Source organism: Chlorocebus sabaeus, chromosome 15 (genome assembly GCF_047675955.1).
Source record: "Chlorocebus sabaeus isolate Y175 chromosome 15, mChlSab1.0.hap1, whole genome shotgun sequence".
Taxonomy (NCBI): domain Eukaryota; kingdom Metazoa; phylum Chordata; class Mammalia; order Primates; family Cercopithecidae; genus Chlorocebus; species Chlorocebus sabaeus.
The window spans coordinates 21706370-21730972 of NC_132918.1; the positions used below are offsets into that span (position 1 = coordinate 21706370).

At 36.1% G+C, this 24603-nt stretch overlaps 1 pseudogene; it reads left to right on the top strand.

Annotated features, from left to right (window-relative positions):
• Positions 1-3430: 3430 nt before the first annotated feature.
• LOC103221292 (large ribosomal subunit protein uL30 pseudogene) lies at positions 3431-4179 on the top strand (annotated as a pseudogene).
• Positions 4180-24603: the final 20424 nt, after the last annotated feature.

Genomic DNA, 24603 nt, shown 5'->3' on the forward strand with positions numbered 1-24603 from the left:
ATCATTGCACTCCAGTCTGGGAGACAAAAGTGAGACTCCATCTCAAAAAATAAATAAATAAAATAAAATAAATAAAAAGCTTCTAAAACACAAGAGCAAATATCAACAAAGTGAACAGACAACCCACAGAATGGGAGAAAACACTTGCAAACTATTAAACTTACAAGAGATTAATAACTAGAATACATAAGGAGCTCAAACAACTCAAGAGGAAAAAAATCCAATAATCCAGTTTTTAAAATGAGACAAAGATGTGAATAGACTTCTCAAAAGAAGACATACAAATGGCCAACAGGTATATGAAAATGTGCTCAATATCATTGATCATCAGAGAAATATAAATAAGAACCACAATGAGATATCACTTCACCCCAGTTAAACTGGTTTTATCCAAAAGACAGGCAATAATGAATGCTGGTGAGGATGTGGAGAAAGGGAACCCTCATACACTGTTAGTAGGAATGCAATTTAACACAACCACTATAGAGAAAAGTATAAGTATTCCTCAAAAAACTAAAAATTTACCTACCGTATAATCTACCAATCCCACTGCTAGGTATATACCCAAAAGAATGGATATCAGTATATCAAAAAGATATCTACACTCCCAAGTTTACTCCAGCACTATTCACAATAGCCAAGATTTGGAGGCAACCCAAATGTCCATCAGCATGCAAATGGATAAAGAAAAAATAGTACATATGCATAACAGAGTACTACTATTCAGCCATAAACAAAAGAGACCCTGTCATTTGCAACAACATGGTTGGAACTGGAGAATGTTATGTTCAGTTAAATAAGAAAGGCACAGAAAGACAAACTACATCTTCTCACTCATTTGTAGGAGCTAAAAATTAAAAGAATTGAACTCATGAAGATAGAGAATACAAAAATGGTGCTAGAGGCTAGGAATAGTAATGGAGAAGGATGGCGTCGGGGGAAGTGGGTATAGTTAATAGGTAGCTAACAAAAACATAGTTAGATACAATGAATATGATCTAGTATTTGATAACACAGCAAGGGGTCTATAGTCAGCAATGATTTGTTGTATATTTTTAAAGTAACTAAAAGAACATAATTGGAATGTTTGTAACACAATAAAATAATAAATGCTTGAGGTGATGGATACCCCATTTACTCTAATATGATTATTACACATTATATGCCTGTATCAAATTATACACACACACACACCTGCTAAGTACCCATGAAAGTTAAAAATTAAAAATAACATGGTCTAACTATATGCCACTTACAAAAACTCGTTTTACTGGTAAAGACACTTGTAGACTGAAGATAAAGGGGTGGGAAAAGATATTCCACACAAACAGAGACCAAAGCCTGGCAGAAGCAGCTATTCTTACGTCAGATAAAACCGACTTTAAAACAACAACTGTCAAAAACATATTATATAATGATAAAGGGATCAATTCAACAAAAGATGTAACAATTCTAAATATATATGCACCCAACACCAGAGAATCCAAATTTATAAAACAAATACTACTAGACCTAAGAAAAGAGATAGCAATAAAATAATAGTAAAGAACTTCAACACCAAATTGACTATGCTAGACTTGGACTTCAGACCAAATGGACTGAACATACATTTACAGTACATTCTACACAACGACCAAAGAATATAATTCTCATCAGCACATGGAGAATTCTTCAAGATAGGCCATATGTCAGGCCACAAAACAAGTTTCAACAAAGTTTAAAATATCAAAATGTTATCAAATATCTTCTCAGACCACAGTGGAATAAAACTAGAAATCAACTCCAAGACGAACTCTCAAAAGTATACAACTACATAGATATTAAACAACATGTTTCTGAAAAATCTTTGGATCCATGAAGAAATTAAGGTAAAAATTAAAATTTTTTTGAAATAAATGAAAATGGAGACACAACATATCAAAGTCTCCGGGATACAGCAAAACCTCTCTCTTAGCAAAAGCAGTGCTAAGAGAGAATTTTATAGTGTTAAATACATACATTAAAAAGGTCCCAAATTAACAATGTAACATTACACCCCAATAAACTGGAAAAACAGGAACAAACCAAACCCCAAATTACCAGAAGAAAATAAATAATGAAATTGTGACCAAAATAACAATACAAACAATTAATAATATGAAAAGTTGCTTTTTGAGAAAATAAACAAAAACAATAGAGTGCTAGCTAGACTAATGAAGAAGAAAAAAGATTCAAATAAGCACAATCAGAAATGAGAAAAGATGTGACAACTGATTCCACAGAAATACAAAATATTATCAGAGATTACCATGAACAACTCTGTGCTCACAAACTAGAAAACCTAAAAGAAATGAATACATTCCTGGAAATATACAACCTCACAAATTTGAATCAGCGAGACATATAAATTCTGAACAGACCAATAACTAGTAGTGAGATTGAATTAGTAATAGAATAGTCTCCCCCAAAACAGCAAAAAAAAAAAAACAACTCACAATCAGATGGATTCATGTACAAAGAGGAACTGGTACTGATCCTACTTAAGCTGTTGTAAAAGAATTGAAAATGAGGGAGTGTTTTCTAACTCATTCTATGAAGCCAGTATTACCATGATACCAAAGCTAGGCAAGAACACAAGAACGATCAAACAATAGACCAATATCCCTGATGATCATAGATGTAAAAATCCTCAAAAAAAAAAAAAAAAAAAAAACAACAAAAAACAAAAAACAAAAAAAACACACATACTAGCAAGCCAAATCCATTAAAAAGATAATACAACACCAGTCAGTGGATTTTATTGCAAGATGCAAGGATGGTTCAATGTACCCAAATCAATAAATGTGATTCACCACATAAACAAAACTGAAAACAAAAATAATATGATTATCTCAATGCATGTAAAAAAGCATTTGATAAAATTCAACATCTTTTCATGGTAAAACCCTCAATAAATGAAACAGAAGGAACATACATCAATATAATAAAACCTATGTTTGACCAATCCACAGGCAACAACATACTGAATGGGAAAAAGTTGAAAGCGTTTCTCCCTAAGAGCTGAAACAAGACAAGAACAAGACAAAAAGGTCTACTTTTTCCACTCCTATTCAACATGTACCGGAACTTCAAGTGGGACTTAACTAAACTAAAAAGCTTCCACAAATCTAAAAATCAATTAACAGAATGTACAGGCGATCTGCAAAAGGCAGAAAATATTTGCAAGATATGCACTGGATAAGGGACTAACATCCAGAATCTACAAGAAACCCAAACAACTCAACAATGAAAATAACAATAATAATAAAATAGCTCCACTAAAAAGTGGGCAAAGAGCATGAACAGACATTTCTCAAGAGAAGACATACAGTTGGCCGATGAACATATGAAAAAAGGTTCAACATTGCTAATCATGACAGAAATTTAAATTAAAACTACAATGAGAGCTCTTTTTCTGGCTGGAACCATGGAGGGTGTAGAAGAGAAGAAGAAGGTTTCTGCTGTGCCCAGAAACCCTTAAGAAAAAGCAAAGGAATTTCGCAGAGCATCTGAGAAAGAAGTTTGCCTAAAAGTTGCTTCGAAAGGCAAGGAGGAAGCTTATCTACGAAAAAGCGAAGCACTATCACAAGGAATATAGGCAGATGTACCGAACTGAAATTCGAATGGCGAGGATGGCAAGAAAAGCTGGCAACTTCTATGTACCTCCTGAACCCAAATTGGCGTTTGTCATCAGGATCAGAGGTATCAATGGCGTGAGCCCAAAGGTCCGAAAGGTATTGCAGCTTCTTCTTCGCCTTCCTCAAATCTTCAGTGGAACCATTGTGAAGCTCAACAAGGCTTCGATTAACATGCTGAGGATTGTAGAGCCATATATTGCATGGGGGTACCCCAATCTGAAATCAGTAAATGAGCTAATCTCGAGCGTGGTTATGGCAGAATCAATAAGAAGTGAACTGCTTTGACAGATAACGCTTTGATTGCTCGATCTCTTGCTAAATATGGCATCATCTGCATGGAGGATCTGATTTATGAGATCTATACTGTTGGAAAACGCTTCAAAGAGGCAAATAACTTCCTGTGGCCCTCAAATTATCTTCTCCACCAGGTGGAATGAAGAAAAAGACCACCCATTTTGTAGAGGGTGAAGATGCTGGCAACAGGGAGGACCAGATCAACAGGCTTATTCGAAGAATGAATTAAGGGGTCTACCATGATTATTTTTCTAAGCTGGTCAGTTAATAAACAGTACCTGCTCTCAAATTGAAATATATTGTTGTATTTGTGATTTTTTTGTTGTTAGCCTGCCTCTGTCTTCCCTTAACTATTGTGGCAAGTCTGGTATGTGATAAAATTAAGCCAAATCAACTGCCCATTTTGTGCAAAATCAGGGTCGAGTCTGTGAAAGACATCTCTTGGATTTTTAAAAGGCTTTTCTCTACAAAAGATTTTGTTTTTAATTGTGCTGAGTGACTCAAAATGGGTTTATTCTAAGAAAGCATGTAGGTACGGTAATCCAACTTTGGTTTATGGAAAAAATTGAATTCAGTCGTGAAAATTTATTTCTTGGGCCCTCGTTTGTTTATAAACTACATAAATGTGTTGTTTTTCTTTTGCATTCCATTTTTGTATTCTTGTTTTGCATTTTTTGCCATACTTACATGAGTTACTAATAATCATTAAATACTGTGGGTATTATGAAGGAAGAAATGAAATTTGTGCCCAGGGATGCAAATTATTTCAGAGCATCTGGTGAAATTAATGGGCAAAAACTTGAAAGGTTTTGGTATTTTATAAATAAGTCCTTTATATTTCATGTATTGTCTCACCTAAACTAGTGAACAATGTAGAGTGTAACATGAAGTATATGGAATGAAAGTAAAAAAATAAAAACACAATGAGATACCATCTTACATAAGTCAAAATGGCTTCTATTAAAAAATCAAAAAACAAAAGATGTTGGAAAAGGTGTGGAGTAAAGCAAATGCTTATACACTGTTGGTAGGAATGTAAGTCTGCATAATATCTATGGAAGACAGGATGGAGACTTCTCAAAAACCTAAGTGTAGAACTACCATTGGATCCAGCAATCCCACTACTGGATGTGTATCCAAATGAAAAGAAGTTATTATGTAAAAAAGACACCTCCTCTCATACATTTATCACAGCACTATTCACAATGGCAAAGATATGGTCTCAACCTAAGTGTTCATCAGTGTATGAGTGAATAAAGAAAATGTGGTATATATTTATACCATGGTGATATGGTTTGGCTGTGTCCCCACCCAAATCTCATCTTGAATTCTAGTTCCCATAATCCCTACACGTCATGGGAGAGACCTGGTAGGAGGTAACTGAATCATGGGGGCAGGTTCCCCCATGCTATTGTTGTGACAGTGAGTAAGTTCTCACAAGATCTGATGGTTTTATAAGGGGCTTCCCTTTTCACTTGGATCTCATTTTTCTCCTTCCTGCCATCATGTGAAGAAGGCAATTTTTTTCCTTCCCCTTCTACTATGATTGTAAGTTTCCTGAGGCCTCCCCAGTCCTCTGGAACTGAGTCAATTAAGCCTCTTTCCTTTTTTTTTTTTTATATTTATTTATTTATTTATTTTTTATTGAGACAGAGTCTTGTTCTGTTGCCCTGACTGGAGTGCAGTGGTGTGACCTCGGCTCACTGCAAGCTCCACCTCCCAGGTTCACGCCATTCCCCCTCCTCAGCCTCCTGAGTAGTTGGGACTACAGGTGCCCACCACCACGCCCAGCTAATTTTTTGTATTTTTAGTAGAGATGGGTTTTCACCGTGTTAGCCAGGATGGTCTCAATCTCCTGACCTCATGATCCACCCGACTCAGCCTCCCAAAGTGCTGGGATTAACAGGCGTGAGCCACCGCGACTGGCCAGCGTTTTTCCTTTATAAATTATCCAGTCTCAGGCAGTTCTTTATAGCAGCAGGAGAATGGACAAATACACATGGAATACTACCAAGGCATAAGTAAGAATGAAATCGTGTCTTTTGCAGCAACATGGATGAAACTGGAGGTCATTATCGTAAGTGAAAGAACTGAGAAACAAAGTCACATCCTGCTTGTTCTCTCTTGTAAGTGGGAGCTGATAATGTATACATATGGATGTAGTGTGGAATAATATACATTTGAGGCTGGGGAAGGCTGGGAAGGTGGGAAGGGGATGAGAGATAAGAAATTACTTAATGAATACAATGTACACTATTCAGGTGATGGCTACACTAAAAGTCCAGACTTCACCACTAAACAGTATGTACATACGTAACTAAACTACACTTGTACCCCCAAATATATGTAAATTTTAAGAGGAAAAAAAATAGTTTGAAAATCACGCTCACCAAAATTGTAAAGCAAAATCTTCTGATGTTTGATTTACTTTGAAGAAGAAATTGGAAAGCACAACGGACTGATTAGAGATCAGGAAGTCCTAACCTAAGGTTGTTCTAATGCTAACTTACCTGATTGTGAGCTGTCTGTCATTACAGCTAGTTGGGATTTGCAAAAAGAGTGCTCTGTGCTCATGGAAGTTGTAAGAATGAGGCATTTACTGTCAGATTTAGTTCAAGATCCAATAGGTAACAAGTTAGTATGTATGACAAGAGTCCAGGGCAGAAACAGGCCAGGAACCAGACAAAATGGTCAGAGATACAAACAAGTAAGAGGGAAACAAGGCAGAAGGGAGTTGTAACAAACTTAGTTGTTCTCCAGGTGATTCTGTGTGAATCCAAGATTGAAGTTCACTCCTCTGAATAGCTCGTTCTCCCAACTCATCATGTTGATTGGCCCAGTTGTAAGGGAAAAGGTCTAAATTCCAGTACCTTTGGGCAACACCTATTGATCTTCCAAGACTCAGCTTTAATATTATGTCCTTGATGATATCCATTCCATCCTCATTCCTGTGGGCTCTACTATGCACTCTGTGCACACAATTTTATTGTAACACTGGTAATTTTCATATACTTATTTTTCTCCTCCACTGGGGTCCCAAAGGGCATGATTTGTATGTCTTTGTATACCCATTCCACTTGGCATATAGTCTGACAGGTGACAAATCCTCAATAAATGTTTATTAAATTATTAAGAATTTATAAATATTTATTCTTAAATATATATTTAACCAGACCATGTGGCTCACTTTGTAGATGTTTTGAATATTTATAAAAGGAAGAAAATGAACTATATTGTCTCTAAATCTTAATCCCTTTAAAATCTAAAATTTTGTTATTTCTGTCTCCCTGTATTATATAAAAATTATATATATATGATGATAGAAATAATACTTAGGTCTGTACTTCCCAAACATTAACATGCATGCTTCTCACCTGGGGATCTTGCTAAAATGCAAACCATGATTAGGTAGCTCTTGGAGTAGGCCTGAGATTCTGCATTTTTAGTAGGCTCCCAGGTCATTCTGGTACCATCTGGTCAAGGACAGCACTTCGAGCAGCACAATTTTAGGAGATGGAGACTGATCCTAGCCCTCATGTCACACATTATAAGGCAGATGATATGATTTGGCTCAGTATCCCCACCCAAGTTTTATCCTGGATTGTAATTCCCACATGTTGACAGAGGGGCCTGGTGGGAGGTGATTGAATCATGGGGGCAGACTTCCCCCTTGCTGTTCCCACGATAGTGAAAGTGAGTGAGTTATCACGAGATCTGGTGGTTGTTTGAAAGCATGGCACTTCCCCCTTCACTCTCTCCTGCTCTGCCATGGAAAGACATGCTCAATTCCCCTTCACGTTCTGTCATGATGGTAAGTTTCTTGAGGCCTCCTAGCTAGGTCTCCTACCTTAACAGGAAGCCTATAAGCTACAGCAGAACTGTGAGTCAATTAAACCTCTTTTCTTCATAAATAACCCAGTCTCGAGGTAGTTCTTTATAAAGTGTGAAAACAGACTAATACAGCAGATAATGTAAACCTGAGCATCAGACTGCCTGGTTCAGATCCTGGTCCTGACACTTTTCTAAGATATTGGACAAGTCGTTTTAACACATTTGTCCCTGAACTTCCTTATTTCTTATCTGTAATAGATCGATGATAGGGCTTTTGTGAAATGAGCAAGTTAATTCATGTGCAATCCTGTTATGATGCTGCACTCATGTAAGAGCGATATGTATAAATACTACAGTTTCACTCCTTATAAGTCTACTTGTTTTAGTGGTTATCAGTTCTATATGTTCAAGAGCCCTAATTTTTAAAAAATCTTGAAAATTGTACAGAGGAGATATATTTCCTTAGATCGAGAAAGCAAATGTAGGTTTCATAAGCCAAGAGACAAAACTGGAAGAAAGAAAAAAATTAACTTGTTATTTGTCCAGTAACATCTTTTTTTTTTTTTGCCTTTGCATCTCACAACTGCTCCGTGATAACATTGAAAATAGGTAGTATGTGTACTATTTCAGAAAAGGTAAAATACTGGAATTAAAATTTATAATAAAAAGATACTCCAGCTAGAATATATGAATTGAAACTCAGTGCAGCATAAATGTTAGCACATACAAAAAATACTTTTAACAATAGGATGCAGCACTCCTTTCCTGATGCTAAGATATCAGCTCTTCTGCAAGCCAATTGCTTTTTAATGACAAACGTTAAACTCCTAGGGAGTTGTTAGAATGCAGAAAAGACAGCCCCAACCTAAAATAATAGCAAGTATAGGACTCAGCTTCAGAAAAGAAGGAAAAGATAAGGATCAGCAAGAGAAAAAGTCCCCAAACCAGAAAATCTGACATTATTAGGAGTATTGTGTCACTTTAAGAAGGAAAAAGGGGAAAAAGATGAAAGATGTCCCCCAAAATCCTTTTTGAGTTCCTACTATCTGCCAAGTGTTTCGAATATATTTGAGTCTTAAATAACCAGTGACACTCTGCGGAAGGTGTTACAAATCTCATTTTACAGATGAGAACCTGAGAGTGAGAAGGTTATACTTGCCAGACCAAGTTTTGACAGAGCTGGGATTTGAATCCACTGTCAGTGGATACCGTATGACTATATGATACTATGTAATTATATATGACTCTCGTTAGTCCCATCTCCTCAAACTTTGAAAGAACCTTCAGATTTTTTTTATTTTGAGATAATTTTACTCTTACTAATTTTTTTTTAATTTTTAATTTTTGCGAGTACACAGTAGGTGAATGTATGTATGGGTTATGAGCCTCCAGATTTGATCCTGTTCAAGTTTAAATCAAGCTTAAAGTCATATAATAAATAATAAGCCAGAACAAAATGAAGTAGAAATGCATATATTGTGCCAAAGACATTCCATCGTTTAATAGTTTTCATTGAAAGAGTAAATCCTGGAACTCAGACAAGTTTGTCAGGCTTGTTACTAGCCTGTGGGCTTGGTTTATATTTCCCATGGATCTCAGCCAGATGGAATATGGTATGCACTTTCTTTTCTTTTGCCTTAATGTATATTTGGAGAAGAATGTCTGCCCCATTAGATAGTTCAAAGTACAAAACCTACAGTAGCCTGAGATCCACCCCTGGCTTCTTCACTGAAAATTCTTTTTTTTTTTTTTTTTTTTTTTTTTTTTTTTTTTTTTTTTTATGTCCCATTGCTTTATTTCTGTAACAGCAACCACAGTATGGTGATTTCTGCTTTCCCTCCAAGAAGACAACTGTCCTCCAACACCCAACTTTTTTTTTTTTTTAATACTTTAAGTTCTAGGGTACATGTGCACAATGTGCAGGTTTGTTACATATGTATACATGTGCCATGTTGGTGTGCTGCACCCATCAACTCGTCATTTACATCAGGTATAACTCCCAATGCAATCCCTCCCCCCCTCCCCGCTCCCCACAACAGGCCCCGGTGTGTGATGTTCCCCTTCCCGAGTCCAAGTGATCTCATTGTTCATTCCCACCTATGAGTGAGAACATGCGGTGTTTGGTTTTCTGTTCTTGTGATAGTTTGCTGAGAATGATGGTTTCCAGCTGCATCCATGTCCCTACAAAGGACACAAACTCATCCTTTTTTATGGCTGCATAGTATTCCATGGTGTATATGTGCCACAGACTGGATTAAGAAAATGCTGCACATATTCACTGAAAATTCTAATCCTTGAGTTGCCACTGCTCTTTTGACTCATGATTCCATCGAGACTCTGAGCCCTTGGTAAGTGAAGCAGGTTAGTGGGAAAAATTAATTCAGGGTCTTGAAAGATGGTTGATTTAATACCCAAAATTTAGTTAACCTAAAGTTCAACCCATTTACTTATTCATTTCTAAACATAACAGAATAGAAAATGTAGCCTATTGGTTTAAATTACATCTCACTATGCTATATGATTCTTTTTATATCCCAGTTTATATAAATTCATTAATTATATCACCTACTTTTAATACTGAACCCAATATGTTCCTCTTATTGGACTATAAAGGAAAAAAACATAGGTCTATTCAAATTTTTAGAGTCTATTTTTCATAGTGAGAAATGTCCAATTATTTCTTATTTAATTATAAGTTCCTGTATTAGAAGAGAGAAGGCCTTTAATAATGATACTGTTAAGGGGTTCAGTTAACTTGGCAACATTTTAACATTGTGACCTTTCCTAAACAGAAAGCTATCTAAATTTTTTTTTAAATTTTATCTTTATATTTTCACGGAATATATAAGTAAAAGGAAACTAAAAGTCACATTTTATAATAACTAGTCTTAGTATGTGAAGAAATTTTAAATATGCTGTGAAGAAGACTTGAAGTTGCAAAATGATTGCAAATTATGTTTTCTTTTAACTTGGCCTAGGAGTAAGGTATTTTAATAAAGAAATAATTATCATCGATATAGTATATAGATTAAATATTATCAAAAATTATCATTTCCTGGGTACTGAAATGATTTGGAAAATAAAATGTAATCTTTCTTTGATAACTAAGAAGGTATTTTAAAATCTTAAATGTTTTCTGGGGTCAGCACAATAAATATTATTTAACATGAGTTATCTCATTACTGCCAACATACAGACATCTGTATTCAGAGGAATGCCAGGTTAAAGAGGAACTAATAGGCTGGGCGCGGTGGCTCACGCCTGTAATCCCTGCACTTTGGGAGGCCAAGGCAGGTGGATCACCTGAGGTCAGGAGTTCAAGACCAGCCTGGCCAACATGATGAAACCCTGTCTCTACTAAAAATACAAAAATTTAGCTGGGAGTGGTGGCACACACTTGTAATCCCAGCTACTCAGGAGGCTGAGGCAGGAGAATTGCTTGAACCCGGGAGGCAGAGATTACAGTGAGCCGAGATCATGGTGCTGCACTCCAGCCTGGGCAACAAGAGTGAAATTCTGTCTCAAAAAGAAAAAGGAAAAAAAAATAAGAGGAACTAATAAACAATATTTTACTATGTGTAACTAACATAGAACATTTAAAAATATATGTCCCTGTCTTTTATATTTACATAAACTTCCAACTGTACAGCTAATCAAAGTGCAATTGCATATGATTATTTTGCTCCCTGTATGTCTTCATTACAAAAGTGAGATTTGGCAAACAAACGTATTCCTTTCTGAAATCCTCATATAACGTTAGGAGCCAAACAAATTAAGAGCGATGTTTCAAATACGCAAAAGCAAATGTAAGAGACTTAATGTCTTCTCTTAAAACAATTCTCAATCTGTTTGAGCAAAGAAAACTTCCCACTCAACCTATAATTGTTAAGAAATTAACCAGTTTTAAAACATAAACTAGCAACAGCTTTTAAAACTATTTAAAGTCATTGAGTCTCGAGAGAAATGTGCTTTTGCAATATCACAAGAGGAAACAACTTTTTCATTTTGAAGACTTGGAAGATTTATCTAGGAACTAATATTGATCTATTGACTATAAAGTATAGCTGTTGTATAAATTGACCTTACTAATGTACTTGGTGGCATTCATTGAATGCATTAACACCAACTAAGCATTGAAATAAAAATACTGACTGGAATATGTGCATCCATTTGGTTCATGATAAAAACTGACACATTCCTAACATTTTAGTCCTAGTGAAATTTCTAAAATGTTAATTTGCTTTTGATTAAAAAATAATTGGATGGGAAACTAATTTGAGGGTAGGGAATAATAAGAACATTCTGCACACAAAATGCATCAAAGGGAAAGACTCTTAAAAAAACTACAGCTTCTTGATTATAAAACAATGTTGACAAAAATCAGAACTGCCACAGAATCATGGCAGAACTTCCTAAAACCAGTTATCTGAGAAGTAGTTATATAACTGTATTCTCTGCAATGTCTATATAATTTATATGTGCACTAGCTATGGTTCCATTATCTGTATTGTTGCATAAGCTTACTATTTCTATCTTGGTTTCCTAAAGCCCAACTTTGAAATATGTATTTACTAAAATATGGTTATAATTTTTAAAATTATCTTGTAAGAGGATAACCATCAGCTTGAAAAGTTGTATTAGTTACTATTCAAAAATTAAAAATAAAACATACTAATATTACATTTTTCTTTTTATTTTCTGTTCTTAATTGTATTTTTAAGTAGATAATTCATTCACATACTACAAGATTCAGAAGTTAATAATATTTTAGGAACTTTTATATATTATTGGGAGACATGACTGTGCCCTAAGCAAGTTCTAAAAATAGTGCATTTTTATTAATAACATGTCTTACTCCTCTTCCACATCCTGTTAGAACATTTCCACTCTCTGGTTTTAACTCTGTATATGCATCTTCAACATTCTGAGGCATTGCTTGAACCAATAAGCAGAATTTCATTCTGACACGATTTATAAACAGGGGAGCATTTCAATTTATATTTATAGATGTATGACATCCTTTATTCACATGCATTACCTCTTCTGGCCAACAAAATGATTATCAAAATAAGTTGCTTCCAGCTGGGCCTGGTGGTTCATGCCTGTAATCCCAGCACTTTGGGAGACCGAGGCAAGTGGGTCGCCTGAGGTCTGGAGTTTGAGACTAGTCTGGCCAAAATGGTGAGACTCCATCTCTACTAAAAATACAAAAAAGTTAGCCAGGCATGGTGGCAGGCACCTGTAATCCCAGCTACTCGAGTGGCTGAGGCAGGAGAATCGCTTGAACCCAGGAGGCAGAAGTTGCAGTGATCTGAGATTTTGCCACTGCACTCCAGCCTGGGAGACAAGAGTGAAACTGTCTCAAAAATAAAATAAATAAGTTGCTTCCCATCTCTTACAGGGAATAGGGATAAGGAATGTAATATAAAATAGACAGCAAGGGGTTTGTTGAGAAATGTGTAATAATACTGAAAAGAATATGCCTAGTTTAAAGGTTTTTAGAACAACAAAAATTTGCTTTTCAAAATTTTTAAGAAAAAAGCGTACCATGAGGAAACAAATTAAAGATAAATTTAGAAACGCTAAATCTGGCATACTGTCCAAACCCACACTGTTTTAGATAAACAAATTTAGGCCCAGAGAAATTGAGCAGCTTCCTCAAGATTGTCTATCTAATTAATGATAGATCTGAGACTATGATACAGTCTCCGGACCTACAATTCTGATCTCATTTTGCTGCCAACATCATCCCTATTGATGCACATTGCCCTTGAATGTCCTGCAATGATGGTATATATTCAAATTACGAGTAGAGGATCCCCTCAAATCTTTACGGGAATAAATAAATAAATAGGGTTATGAAGGAATTAGTAACATTCATGGATGATATACTCAGAATAATTTTTTAATTAGGAATGTTTGGAAGCTACTATCAAAATTTTCCCCCAGATATCCCCTCCCCACTCTATTGAAACCGAACTCTCTAAAGTGATGGCCACATGCAATAAATTGACCTCAAGATTGACTGTCTTTGAAAGCTGACAAGCCCCATCCCCTGCCTTCTGTGACACCTTGTCTTGGCCATCCTTTTGGAGTCTCTTTTTAGCCTCACTTCCTCTGCTTCCATAATTATAGCTTTTACCTAAGGCCTTCTGCTACACTCTTGAACTCCTCTCTCACTGTGATCCATCCGTTTTCACTAGGTCTCTGTAGATGCTTTCAAAATTTTCATCTGCTCTTTTATTGACTTTCATCGTATGTGATATTCCCAACAGCCCACGGAGAATCTCCATTCGAACACCCTGAGCAAGTATCTCAAATTCAACTTGTCTAATAATGAATTTCTTTTTTCTAAAAAAGATCTCTCTCCTAAATCCTGTTTTTCTGTTGTTGTGCTCTCAATAAATTATGATCAAAACATTGGAGTCTTCTTCGATCCTTTGTCTGTTTACAACACGTATCCCATACCGAAACTTCATGAACTTTTTAAATTTACCTCATACCCCTCTTCTTTCTCCTACTTCAGTTGTCTCTTATCTATATTCTCTAATTTTGAGTTATTACATAAACACTTGACATTTTGTCTCTTGCCCCCTAACTCCACCTTGATCAATAGACTCATTCACATTACCTTCAGATGAATCGTTGTAAAGAGTATTTTAAATCCCTTGACATTCTTCTACTCAAACCCTTCAAATTCGCTCACTCTATATCCAAAGTTTTTAGTCTGACATTGAAAGCCATACACAGCGCACTATTGTCTCATCTTCCATCAACATCGCACAACTAACACTAAATAAAGTGATCCTATTACAGATTTAGTCCTGAATCACTTTCTCTGACTCATCTCAATTTATTCATTCTGGACTGTTTTGATTCTGGCACCCTTTACCCTTGCAATTAAATCTCCTTACACTTGATACTTGTCACTCATTTGCACTTCAACTCTTTAACTGCTTCTCTTCATGCCTTTCTCCTTGACTGCTATCTTTAACTATGGAAAATAAATATTCTTCTTTATTATAAAACATTATGTATTAGTCCATTCTCATGTTGCTAATAAAGACATAGCCAAGACTGGGAATTTATAAAGGAAAGAGGTTTGACTCACAGTTCCACATGGCTGGAAGGCCTCACAATCATGGCAGAAGGCAGGAAAGAGAGCATGTGCAGGGAAACTCCTCTTTATAAAACCATCAGATCTCATGAGACTTACTCACTATCCCAAGAACAGCATGGGAAAGACCCACCCCCATGATTCAATTACCTTCCATGACACGTGGAAATTATGGGAGCTACAATTCAGGATGAGATTTGGGTGAGGACACAGCCAAACCATATCACATTAAAACTTGCCACAGACTTTCCACACTCTTTTCTCCACTATCTACTCTAAGACTTTCTCTGTTTACTCAAAAACTTTCTAGACAACTTCTTCTGGCCATGACCCCTCATCCCTGAACATATAAGTATGCAATGTTCCTTTTGTAGGCTCAAACATCTCTCTGTTTGATTTTACTTAACACAAGCCTAGAATGTTTTTCCCAACTTTCTTTGGTGACTGCATTTCAACTTCACTTCAGTACCCATTAAAATTACCTAAGCATTGCCCACAAAAACACTTCCTCTGAAAATCTGTAGCATCCTTGTTAAATAGAAATAAAATGTAAGCCACAAATGTAGGACAGGAATCTAATTTAAAACTCTTAGAAGCCATATTATATAAGTAAAACTTAATAAATAAAGATAATTTTAGGTTATATTTTACCCAAAATATCATTATCTAAATGTGAAGTTAACATTAATGAGATGTTTTTACATCTTTTTTTGAAGGACTTTTTTTATTATACTTCAAGTTCTAGGGTACATATGCACAATGTGCAGGTTTGTTACATGTGTATATATGTATCGTGTTGGTTTGCTGCACCCATTAACTCATCATTATACATTAGGTATTTCTCCTAATACTATCCCTCCCCCAATCCCCCACCCCACGACTGGCTCGGTGTGTGATGTTCCCTTTCCTGTGTCCAAGTGTTCTCATTGTTCAATTCCCACCTATGAGTGAGAACATGTGGTGTTTGGTTTTCTGTCCTTGCGATAGTTGGCTCAGAATGATGGTTTCCACCTTCATCCATGTCACTACAAAGGACAAGAACTCATCCTTTTTTATGACTGCATACTATTCCATGGTGTACATGTGCCACATTTTCTTAATCCAGTCTATCATTGGTAGACATTTGGATTGGTTCCAAATCTTTGCTATTGTGAATAGTGTTGCAATAAACATACGTGAGCAGTGTCTTTATAATAGAATGATTTATAATCCTTTGGGTATATACTCAGTAATGGGATGGCTTGGTCAAATGGTATTTCTAGTTCTAGATCCTTGAGGAATCACCACACTGTCTTCCACAATGGTTGAACTAGTTTACAGTCCCACCAACAGTGTAAAAATGTTCCTATTTCTCCACATCCTCTCTAGCACCTGTTTTTTCCTGACTTTTTAATGATTACCATTAAATGTGAGATGGTATCTCATCGTGGTTTAGATTTGCATTTCTCTGATGACCATTTTTTCATGTGTCTGTTGGCTGCATAAATGTCCTCCTTTGAAAAGTGTCAGTTTATATCCTTTGCCCACTTTTTGATGGGGTTGTTTGATGTTTTCCTGTAAATTTGTTTAAGTTCTTTGTAGATTCTGAATATTAGCCCTTTGCCAGATGGGTAGATTGCAAAAATTTTCTCCCATTCTGTAGGTTGCCTGTTCACTCTGATGGCCATTTCTTTTGCCGTGCATGAGCTGTTTAATTTCATTAGATCCCATTTGTCAATGTTGGCTTTTGTTGCCATTGCTTTTTGTGTTTTAGTCATGAAGTCCTTGCCTGTGCCTATGTCCTGAATGGTATTGCCTAGGTTTTCTTCTAGAGTTTTTATGGTTTTAGGTCTAACATTTAAGTCCCTAATCCATCTTGAATTAATTTTTGTATAAGGTGCAAGGAAGGGATCCAGTTTCAGCTTTCTACATATGGCTAGCTAGTTTTCCCAGCACCATTTATTAAATAGGGAATCCTTTCCCCATTGCTTGCTTTTGTCAGGTTTGTCAAAGATCATATAGATGTAGGTGTGTGGTGTTATTTTTGATGCCTCTGTTCTCTTCCATTTGTCTATATCTCTGTTTTGGTACCAGTACCATGCTGTTTTGGTTACTGTAACTTTGTAGTATAGTTTGAAGCCAGGTAGCATGATGCCTCCAGGTTTGTTCTTTTTGCTTAGGATTGTCTTGGAAATGCGTGCTCTTTTTTGGATCCATATGAACTTTAAAGTAGTTTTTTCCCAATTCTGTGAAGAAAGTCATTGGTAGCTTGTTGAGGAGGGCATTGAATCTATAAATTACCTTGGGCAGTATGGCCATTTTTACGATATTGATTCTTCCTATCCATGAGCGTGGAATGTTCTTCCATTTGTTTGTGTCCTCTTTTATTTCACTGAGCAGTGGTTGGTAGTTCTCCTTGAAGAGGTCCTTCACATCCCTTGTAAGTCAGATTTCTAGGTTCTTCTCCAGATTCTTCTCTTTGGAGCAATTGTGAATGGGAGTTCACTCATGATTTGGCTCTCTGTCTGTTATTGGTGTATAAGAATGCTTGTGATTTTTGCATATTGATTTTGCATCCTGAGCCTTTGCTGAAGTTGCTTATCAGCTTAAGGAGATTTTGGGCTGAAACAATAGGGTATTCTAAATATGCAATCATGTCATCTGCAAAGAGGGACAATTTGACTTCCTCTTTTCCTAATTGAATACCCAGAACTTCCAACACTATGTTGAATAGGAGTGGTTAGAGAGGGCATCCCTCTCTTGTGCCAGTTTTCGAAGGGAATGCTTCCAGTTTTTGCCCATTCAGTATGATATTGGCTGTGGGTGTGTCATAAATAGCTCTTATTATTTTGAGATGCATTCCATCAATACCTAGTTTATTGAGAGTTTTTAGCATGAAGGGCTGTTGAATTTTGTCAAAGACTTTTCTGCATCTATTGAGATACTCATGTGGCTTTTGTCATTGGTTCTGTTTATGTGATGGATTACATTTATCGATTTGCATATGTATGTTGAACCAGCCTTGCATTCCAGGGATGAAGCCAACTGATCTTGGTTGATAAGGTTTTTGATGTGCTGCTGGATTCAGTTAGCCAGTATAACGGACAGTAATGTCTATGGCAATTGTTAATTGGTTTGGTATTTTACATATGCTGGTTTGAAAAGTTAATGACTTTTAGTGAATAGATGACTGTAAGCTGCTAGAGTATGGGAATAGCCGGTGCCAGAATATAAGTATTCAGTGCTGGACACAAACAATCTAACAGTAAACAGGCATTATGTTAAAAAGACTATTATAATACTGTGATAAGAGTGACAATAGAGATGGGAGCACAGTGCAGAAGTGGCTCCACAGCTCTCTAGTCCTCCCCCATGTTTCTCAAACATGCCTCCATTAAATTGAACCCAAGTGTAAAGAGTGGCAAAGGGATCGTGACCAACTCAACATTCCACTGGAGTCTATATGATCAAACAGCAAACTGTTTATTATGAATGGAGGATGTGGGCAAACTCACATCTGCTCCAGCTGCCAGAAGGTTTGCTGAAAGCAATCGCCCCTGGTGCCATGCTCCTTGAGGTTATCTACTGGGATATCTAGAGCCTATTGTTCAAAGAATGCAATCTTACAAGCCTGCTGTAAATCAAACTGCTGACTGACAATCACCCGACAATCATCCCCCCTTCTTGTTATCTCTTTTATCTAATAAATATGGAGGACTGAAATAGCTCAGGACCTTTGTTCACTAGAAGCAAGGAGCCCCCTGGCCCCTTCTTCCAAATATACTCATTTGTCTTTATCTTTACTCCCACATTCATCATCCTTGTTCCAGGAATTGAGGTCGGCAACACCCAAGGAAAAAAGTAAGGCACTAGCCCAATAATTTTAAAAATTATTAATATATATAAATACAATATGTGCTAAAAATGAGAGGAGTATAAAGAACTCAGAACTAAGGTAAACTCACCCAGTATGCAAATAAAATTTAAAATGAGACCTGAAAGGAATGTAAGAAAAAAGAAAATAGGAGAAGAAAAGATTGTTCCAGGCAAAAAGATCAGCTGTGTAAGGGCATGAAGTAGAAAAAAATCAGATAAGGACCTTGAGAAGCTCCATAGAGCCTAAGGTCTGAGCATGTCGTTGGCATAATACAAAGGTCTGTATTTAAAATGTGAAGAAAGTCAAAAGCAGTGAAAAGTAGTCCATTTGCTTATTTTTTCTTCTGTTGCCTGAACTTTTAATATAATATCCAAAAAATGGTTGACAAAGCCAATATCACAGAGATTTTCCTATTATTTCTTCTAGTAGTTCTGTGGTTTCAGGGCTTAAATTTATGTCCTTAACTTGTTTTGGGCTCATTTTTGTGTATGGTGTGAGGTAAGGGTCTAGTTTCTTTCTTTTGCATGTGAATATCCAATTTTCTAAAACAGCATTTATTGAAAAAACTATTCTTTCCCTATTGTGTCTTCTTGCAGACCTTGTCAAAAATTAGTTGACCATTTATGCTAGGGTTTATTTCTGGGCTCTCTATTCTGTTCCATTGGTCGGTCTGTCTGTTTTTATGTCATTGTCATACTATTTTGGTTACTATAGCTTGTAATTATAATATAATTTGAAGTCAGGTTATGTAATATAATTTGAAATCAGAAAGTATGATGCCTACATCCTTGTTTTTCTTTATGAAAATTGTTTTCAGGGCCTTTTGTGGTTTCATACAAATTTTAGAATTTTTTTTTATTTCTATGATAAATGCATTTGAAATTTTGACAGAGGTTGCTTTGAATCTGTATAATGCTTTAGGTAGTATGGTCATTTTAACAATATTAATACTTCCTGTCTATGAGCATAGAGTATCTTTCCATTTTTGTATGTCTTCTTAAACTTCATTCATCAAAATTTTATAGTTTTTAGCATGCGGATATTACACTTCCTTGGTTAAATTTATTTCTAAGCATCTTAATTTTTTGATGCTATTGCAAGTGAGATTATTTACTTGATTTATTTTATGGACAGATTGTTATTAATGAAAATAAATTCAAATTTTTTTTGTATGTTGATTCTGCATCCTGCTACTTTTAGGGTTTTCTACATGAGTCATCTACAAAGAGGGATAGTTTTACTTTTTCCTTTCCAATTTGGATGTCTTTTTTCTCCTGTCTTATTTTTCTTGCTAATACTTTAGCCCTTTGTTGAATAGAAGTGGCAAGAATGGGCACCCTTGCCTCCTTGCCTAATACCACATTTCAAAAGAACAGCTTTCAGCTTTTCCTATTGATTAGATTGGCTGTGTGGTTTTCATAAATGGCCTTTATTAAGTTGAAGAAAAAATTTCTATCTATATTTTATTTAGTGTTTATACATGAAAGAACGTTGAACTTCTTTGAACAACATCAAACTGAAAGGCTTCTGTACAGCAAAGGAAATAATCAACAAAAGGAAAAGTCAGCCTATAGATCAGGAGAAACTATTTTCAAACAGTATATCTGATAAGAGATTAATAAAGATACAGGGAATTCACATAGCCCAATCTCTCTCTCTCTCTCTCTCTCTCTCTCTCTCTCTCTCTCTCTCCCCCCCCCCCCACACACACACACATACATACATACAGAGACAGACAGATAATAGAATTTAAAAATAGGCAAAGATACCCGGGCGCGGTGGCTCATCCTTATAATCCCAGCACTTTGGGAGGCCCAGGTGGGGGGATCATGAGGTCAGGAGATAGAGACCATCCTGGCTAACACAGTGAAACCCCGTCTCTACTAAAAATACAAAAAAAAAAAATTAGCCAGGCGTGGTGGTGCGCGCCTGTAGTCCCAACTACTCGGAGGCTGAGGCAAGAGAATGGTGTGAACCCGGGAGGCGGAGCTTGCAGTGAGCCGAAATCGCGCCACTGCACTCCAGCCTGGGCAACAAAGTGAGACTCCATCTCAAAAAATAAAATAAAATGAAATAAATAAATAAATAAAAATAGGCAAAGAATCTGAATAGACATTTTCCCCAAAAAGATGCAAAAACAGCCAACACACATATAAAAAGGTGCTTCACATCTCTTATCATCAGGGAATGCCAATCAAAATCACAATGAGATATCACCTCACACCTGTTAGCATAGCTATGCTCAAAAAGACAAGAGGTAATAAATATTGGAAAGGGTGTGGGAAAAGGGAACTTCTGTGCACTGTTGATGTGAATGTAAATTGGTACAGCCATTGTAGAAAACAATATAGAAGTTCCTCAAAAAATTGAATATAGAATCACATGACCAAGCAATCCCTCTGTTGTGTATATTCCCAAAGGAAATGAAATCAGCACCTTGTAGTGATATCCACACTCCCATGTTCATAACAGCATTATTCAGAATAGCCAAGTTATAGAAACAACCTAAGTGTTCATCAACAGATGAATGGATAAAGAAATTGTAATTTATAAATACAAGCGAATATTATTCAGCCTTAAAAATGGAGGAGATAGGCAACAACATGTAGGAACATGGAGGACTTTATGCTAAGTGAAATAACCCAGACAGACAACTATTACATGACCACACTTACATGTGGAATCTAAAAGTAAGTTAAAAGTTAAATACATAGAAACAGAGAGTAGAATAGTGTTTACCAGGGGTAAAGGAGGATGAGGAAATGGGGAGATGTGGGTCAAAAGGGTACAAAGTTTTAGTTACATAGGAGGAATAGCCTAGAGATCTAATGTACAGCAGAAAAGGCTGTAGTTAGTAATATGGTATTGCATAATGAAAGTTTGTTATTACCACACATGCACATGTGCACACGTGCTCACACACACCCGCAACATAACTGAATGGTAATAGATATGTTAATTAGCTTACCTGTAGCAATCATTTTAACATATACATATAAAATATTGTACATCATAAGTGTGTACAATTAAAAAAAGCAGTGAAAATGTGCTTGTGCCTGTCAGGAATCTCTTGTGAATGGACATGTCACAAATTTAGGGGCTAAGATTTTAAAAAGAATCAAGGTCCTGTCTTAATGAGTTTTCTCCAGGTTTTACACTCTTCCCAATTCCATAATCTTTGGGAGATATGATAGAGCTAAAAGCTTCTGCATTGTCTTCCCCAAAATAGGGTTTTATGAGATTACATCTGAGGGAGAGTGAAGTTAGTCACACTCGATTGACATTTGAGAAGTCAGAAGTGTTACAGTATCATATTTAATCACAAGAAGTTCCTCAATTAATTGTCTTGCTAGTAAGCACTAAATGAAAATAGCTGAAGATCTAGCCCTATATTGCAGAAATCTATGTACTAAAACATGAACAGGAAGCCTAAGAATAGAGCTACAGACAAATAAAACATCTGTATGAAAGTTCTAACTTTTCCAAATTTCCAGTTAATTAAATGTAACAGAAAAAAAGTCATAGCCATGTTGCTAAAATTATTTATTTCTAATTTGCATTTCCTACACTCCCAAAGTCAATGGAAAAATATCTAACGGCTACAGTGGTGTGATCACAGAAAAAAAAAAAAAAAGCAGTTTCTATTTTTGAGTTTCTGTTTCCCATTATTCAGACGCACTTTGGAATTTTTTCTCCACAATTTAAATCCTCGTTACTGCCCTGTTACTTAGCCAACATTGCACGATTTTAATTGAGTGTGGCTGTATCTCAGAGGGAAAGGGCACCACATTTGTAAAGCAAACATCATACCAGCATGGCTCAAGGCTTGCCAGTTGTTCTCCTGGCTGATTTAAAATTTCCAGATATGTAAGAAACTGAATCATTATGGAATCAAAGTCCCTATTAAAATGCTGTGTTTATCACACTGAATCAGCAAAATGCAGTAAGTTAATATTGGTTTCCCAACACAATGAATCAATGGAGTATTTTGAAGTTATATATTTAATTCTTGTTCAGTTGTATTGTGAGTTTATTCAAGGGTTGCATAATCACTCAATGAGCCTACTATTCTGGGTCCAGACTCCTGGGATACTCTCCAAAACAGTTTTCTCCTTCATCAAGATAGTTTATTACTAATATGTTATGTAACCTAACAGCCTAAGTGATTATTGAAACAAAATTTTTCTCCATGAAATTTAAAATCTACCAAACTTTAAAGTAAAAATAAGTAACTCATTTTTTCCTATAAATACAATAGACTATCACTAGCCACAACTCCAATACAATTAACAGTAACAATAATGACATAAAAGCATAAACTGAGCACTATTGGTGATACAGCTACTCAAAAGCCTTTTCTTTGCGTTGCCACCAAGGAGCCGATTTTTTTGACTTGACAATGAGCCTTAAAGTACATGCCCTTTAAGATTCCCTTGCAGCTGGGGGTGACCATGTGTTTACGCAGTAAGACAGTTTGAATTCTTAGTGAGGTCTCCAGGAAAACTATTATTTTCCTGAACGTTTAAAAAAAAGAAAAGAAAAGAAATGGAGAGAAGGATAAAGAGAGAGAGAGAGAGAGAGAAAAGACTTTATCTTTTTTTCCTGCCTGGTACTGAGAAGTAGGGGCTGGCTGTGAAACAGCCACTCTACGACATTGAGGTGGAGCAAAAAATAGAATGATCTGCATCCTTAATGACGATTCTTTTGAGCAGCTGTGCCTGGGTTCTGGACGTCCTCCTTGCAGATATCTTATTATTTAAGAAGAAGAACCCCATTTACGTTCAAGGAAGAGTGGTCAGAATTCGTGACATGTGACTGAAAGAAATACAAGTGATATATAGTTGACCCTTGAACAACACAAGTTTGAACTGCACAAGTTGAATTATATACAGATTTTCTTCTGCCTCTGCTACTCCTGAGACAGCAAGACCAATCCCTCCTTTTCATCCTCCTCCTCAGCCTACTCAACATGATGATGGTGAGGTCGAAGACCTTGATGATGATCCACTTCTACTTAATAAATAGTAAAAATATTTTTTCTTTATGACTTCCTTAACAACATTTTCTTTCTCTAGCTTACTTTATTGTAAGAATATGGTATATAATACATATAATATAAAAAACATGTTAATCAACTTTTATGTTATCAGTAAGGCTTCTGGTCAACAGTAGGCTCTGAGTAGTTAAGTTTCTTAGGAGTCAAAATTATATGCAAATTTTCAGTGCATGGAACGTCAGTGACCCTAACCCTCATGTTGTTCAACAGCCAACAGTAATACCTGTTCTTTTTCCAGTGCCTTTGTGTTGCACCAGCTCAGGAAAAATCATTTACTTGTGTCTGGTACAACCCTGTGGGCCTGTAGCTCCCACACACTACATGTGTCCTGGGGATTTAAAGATTAATGAAGTATAGATTCTCCCTCTCAGGAACTTGGAAGCTAATGAGACAAATTTGTAAATACTTACAACATAATGCTACCTGGGAAGTCAGGGTTTCGTAAAGGGTGCTCCCTGGGATAGCACTTAAGTTAAATTTGCCTATGATCACACAAGTTTGGGAAATTTACTATATCTTAAAGGTTCTGACGTGTCCTGTAGGAAGAAGGCTTTTTAACTTTTTTTAACCTACTGTTTCTTCAAACTATATAATAATAAAATCATTTTCCCCCTAAAGCAGGGCCTCTTACTGTTCAAAGAAACATATTTGAGGAAATGTTTTATTTAGGGATTTAACGCAGTTATAATTTCAGTATTATGGCAAATGTTATCTGTGGAAATAATTCAGTCATCTTTTAATTATTCACAAATTAGTCCCACTGCTGTGGGTTGAATTGTGTAACCCCAAAATA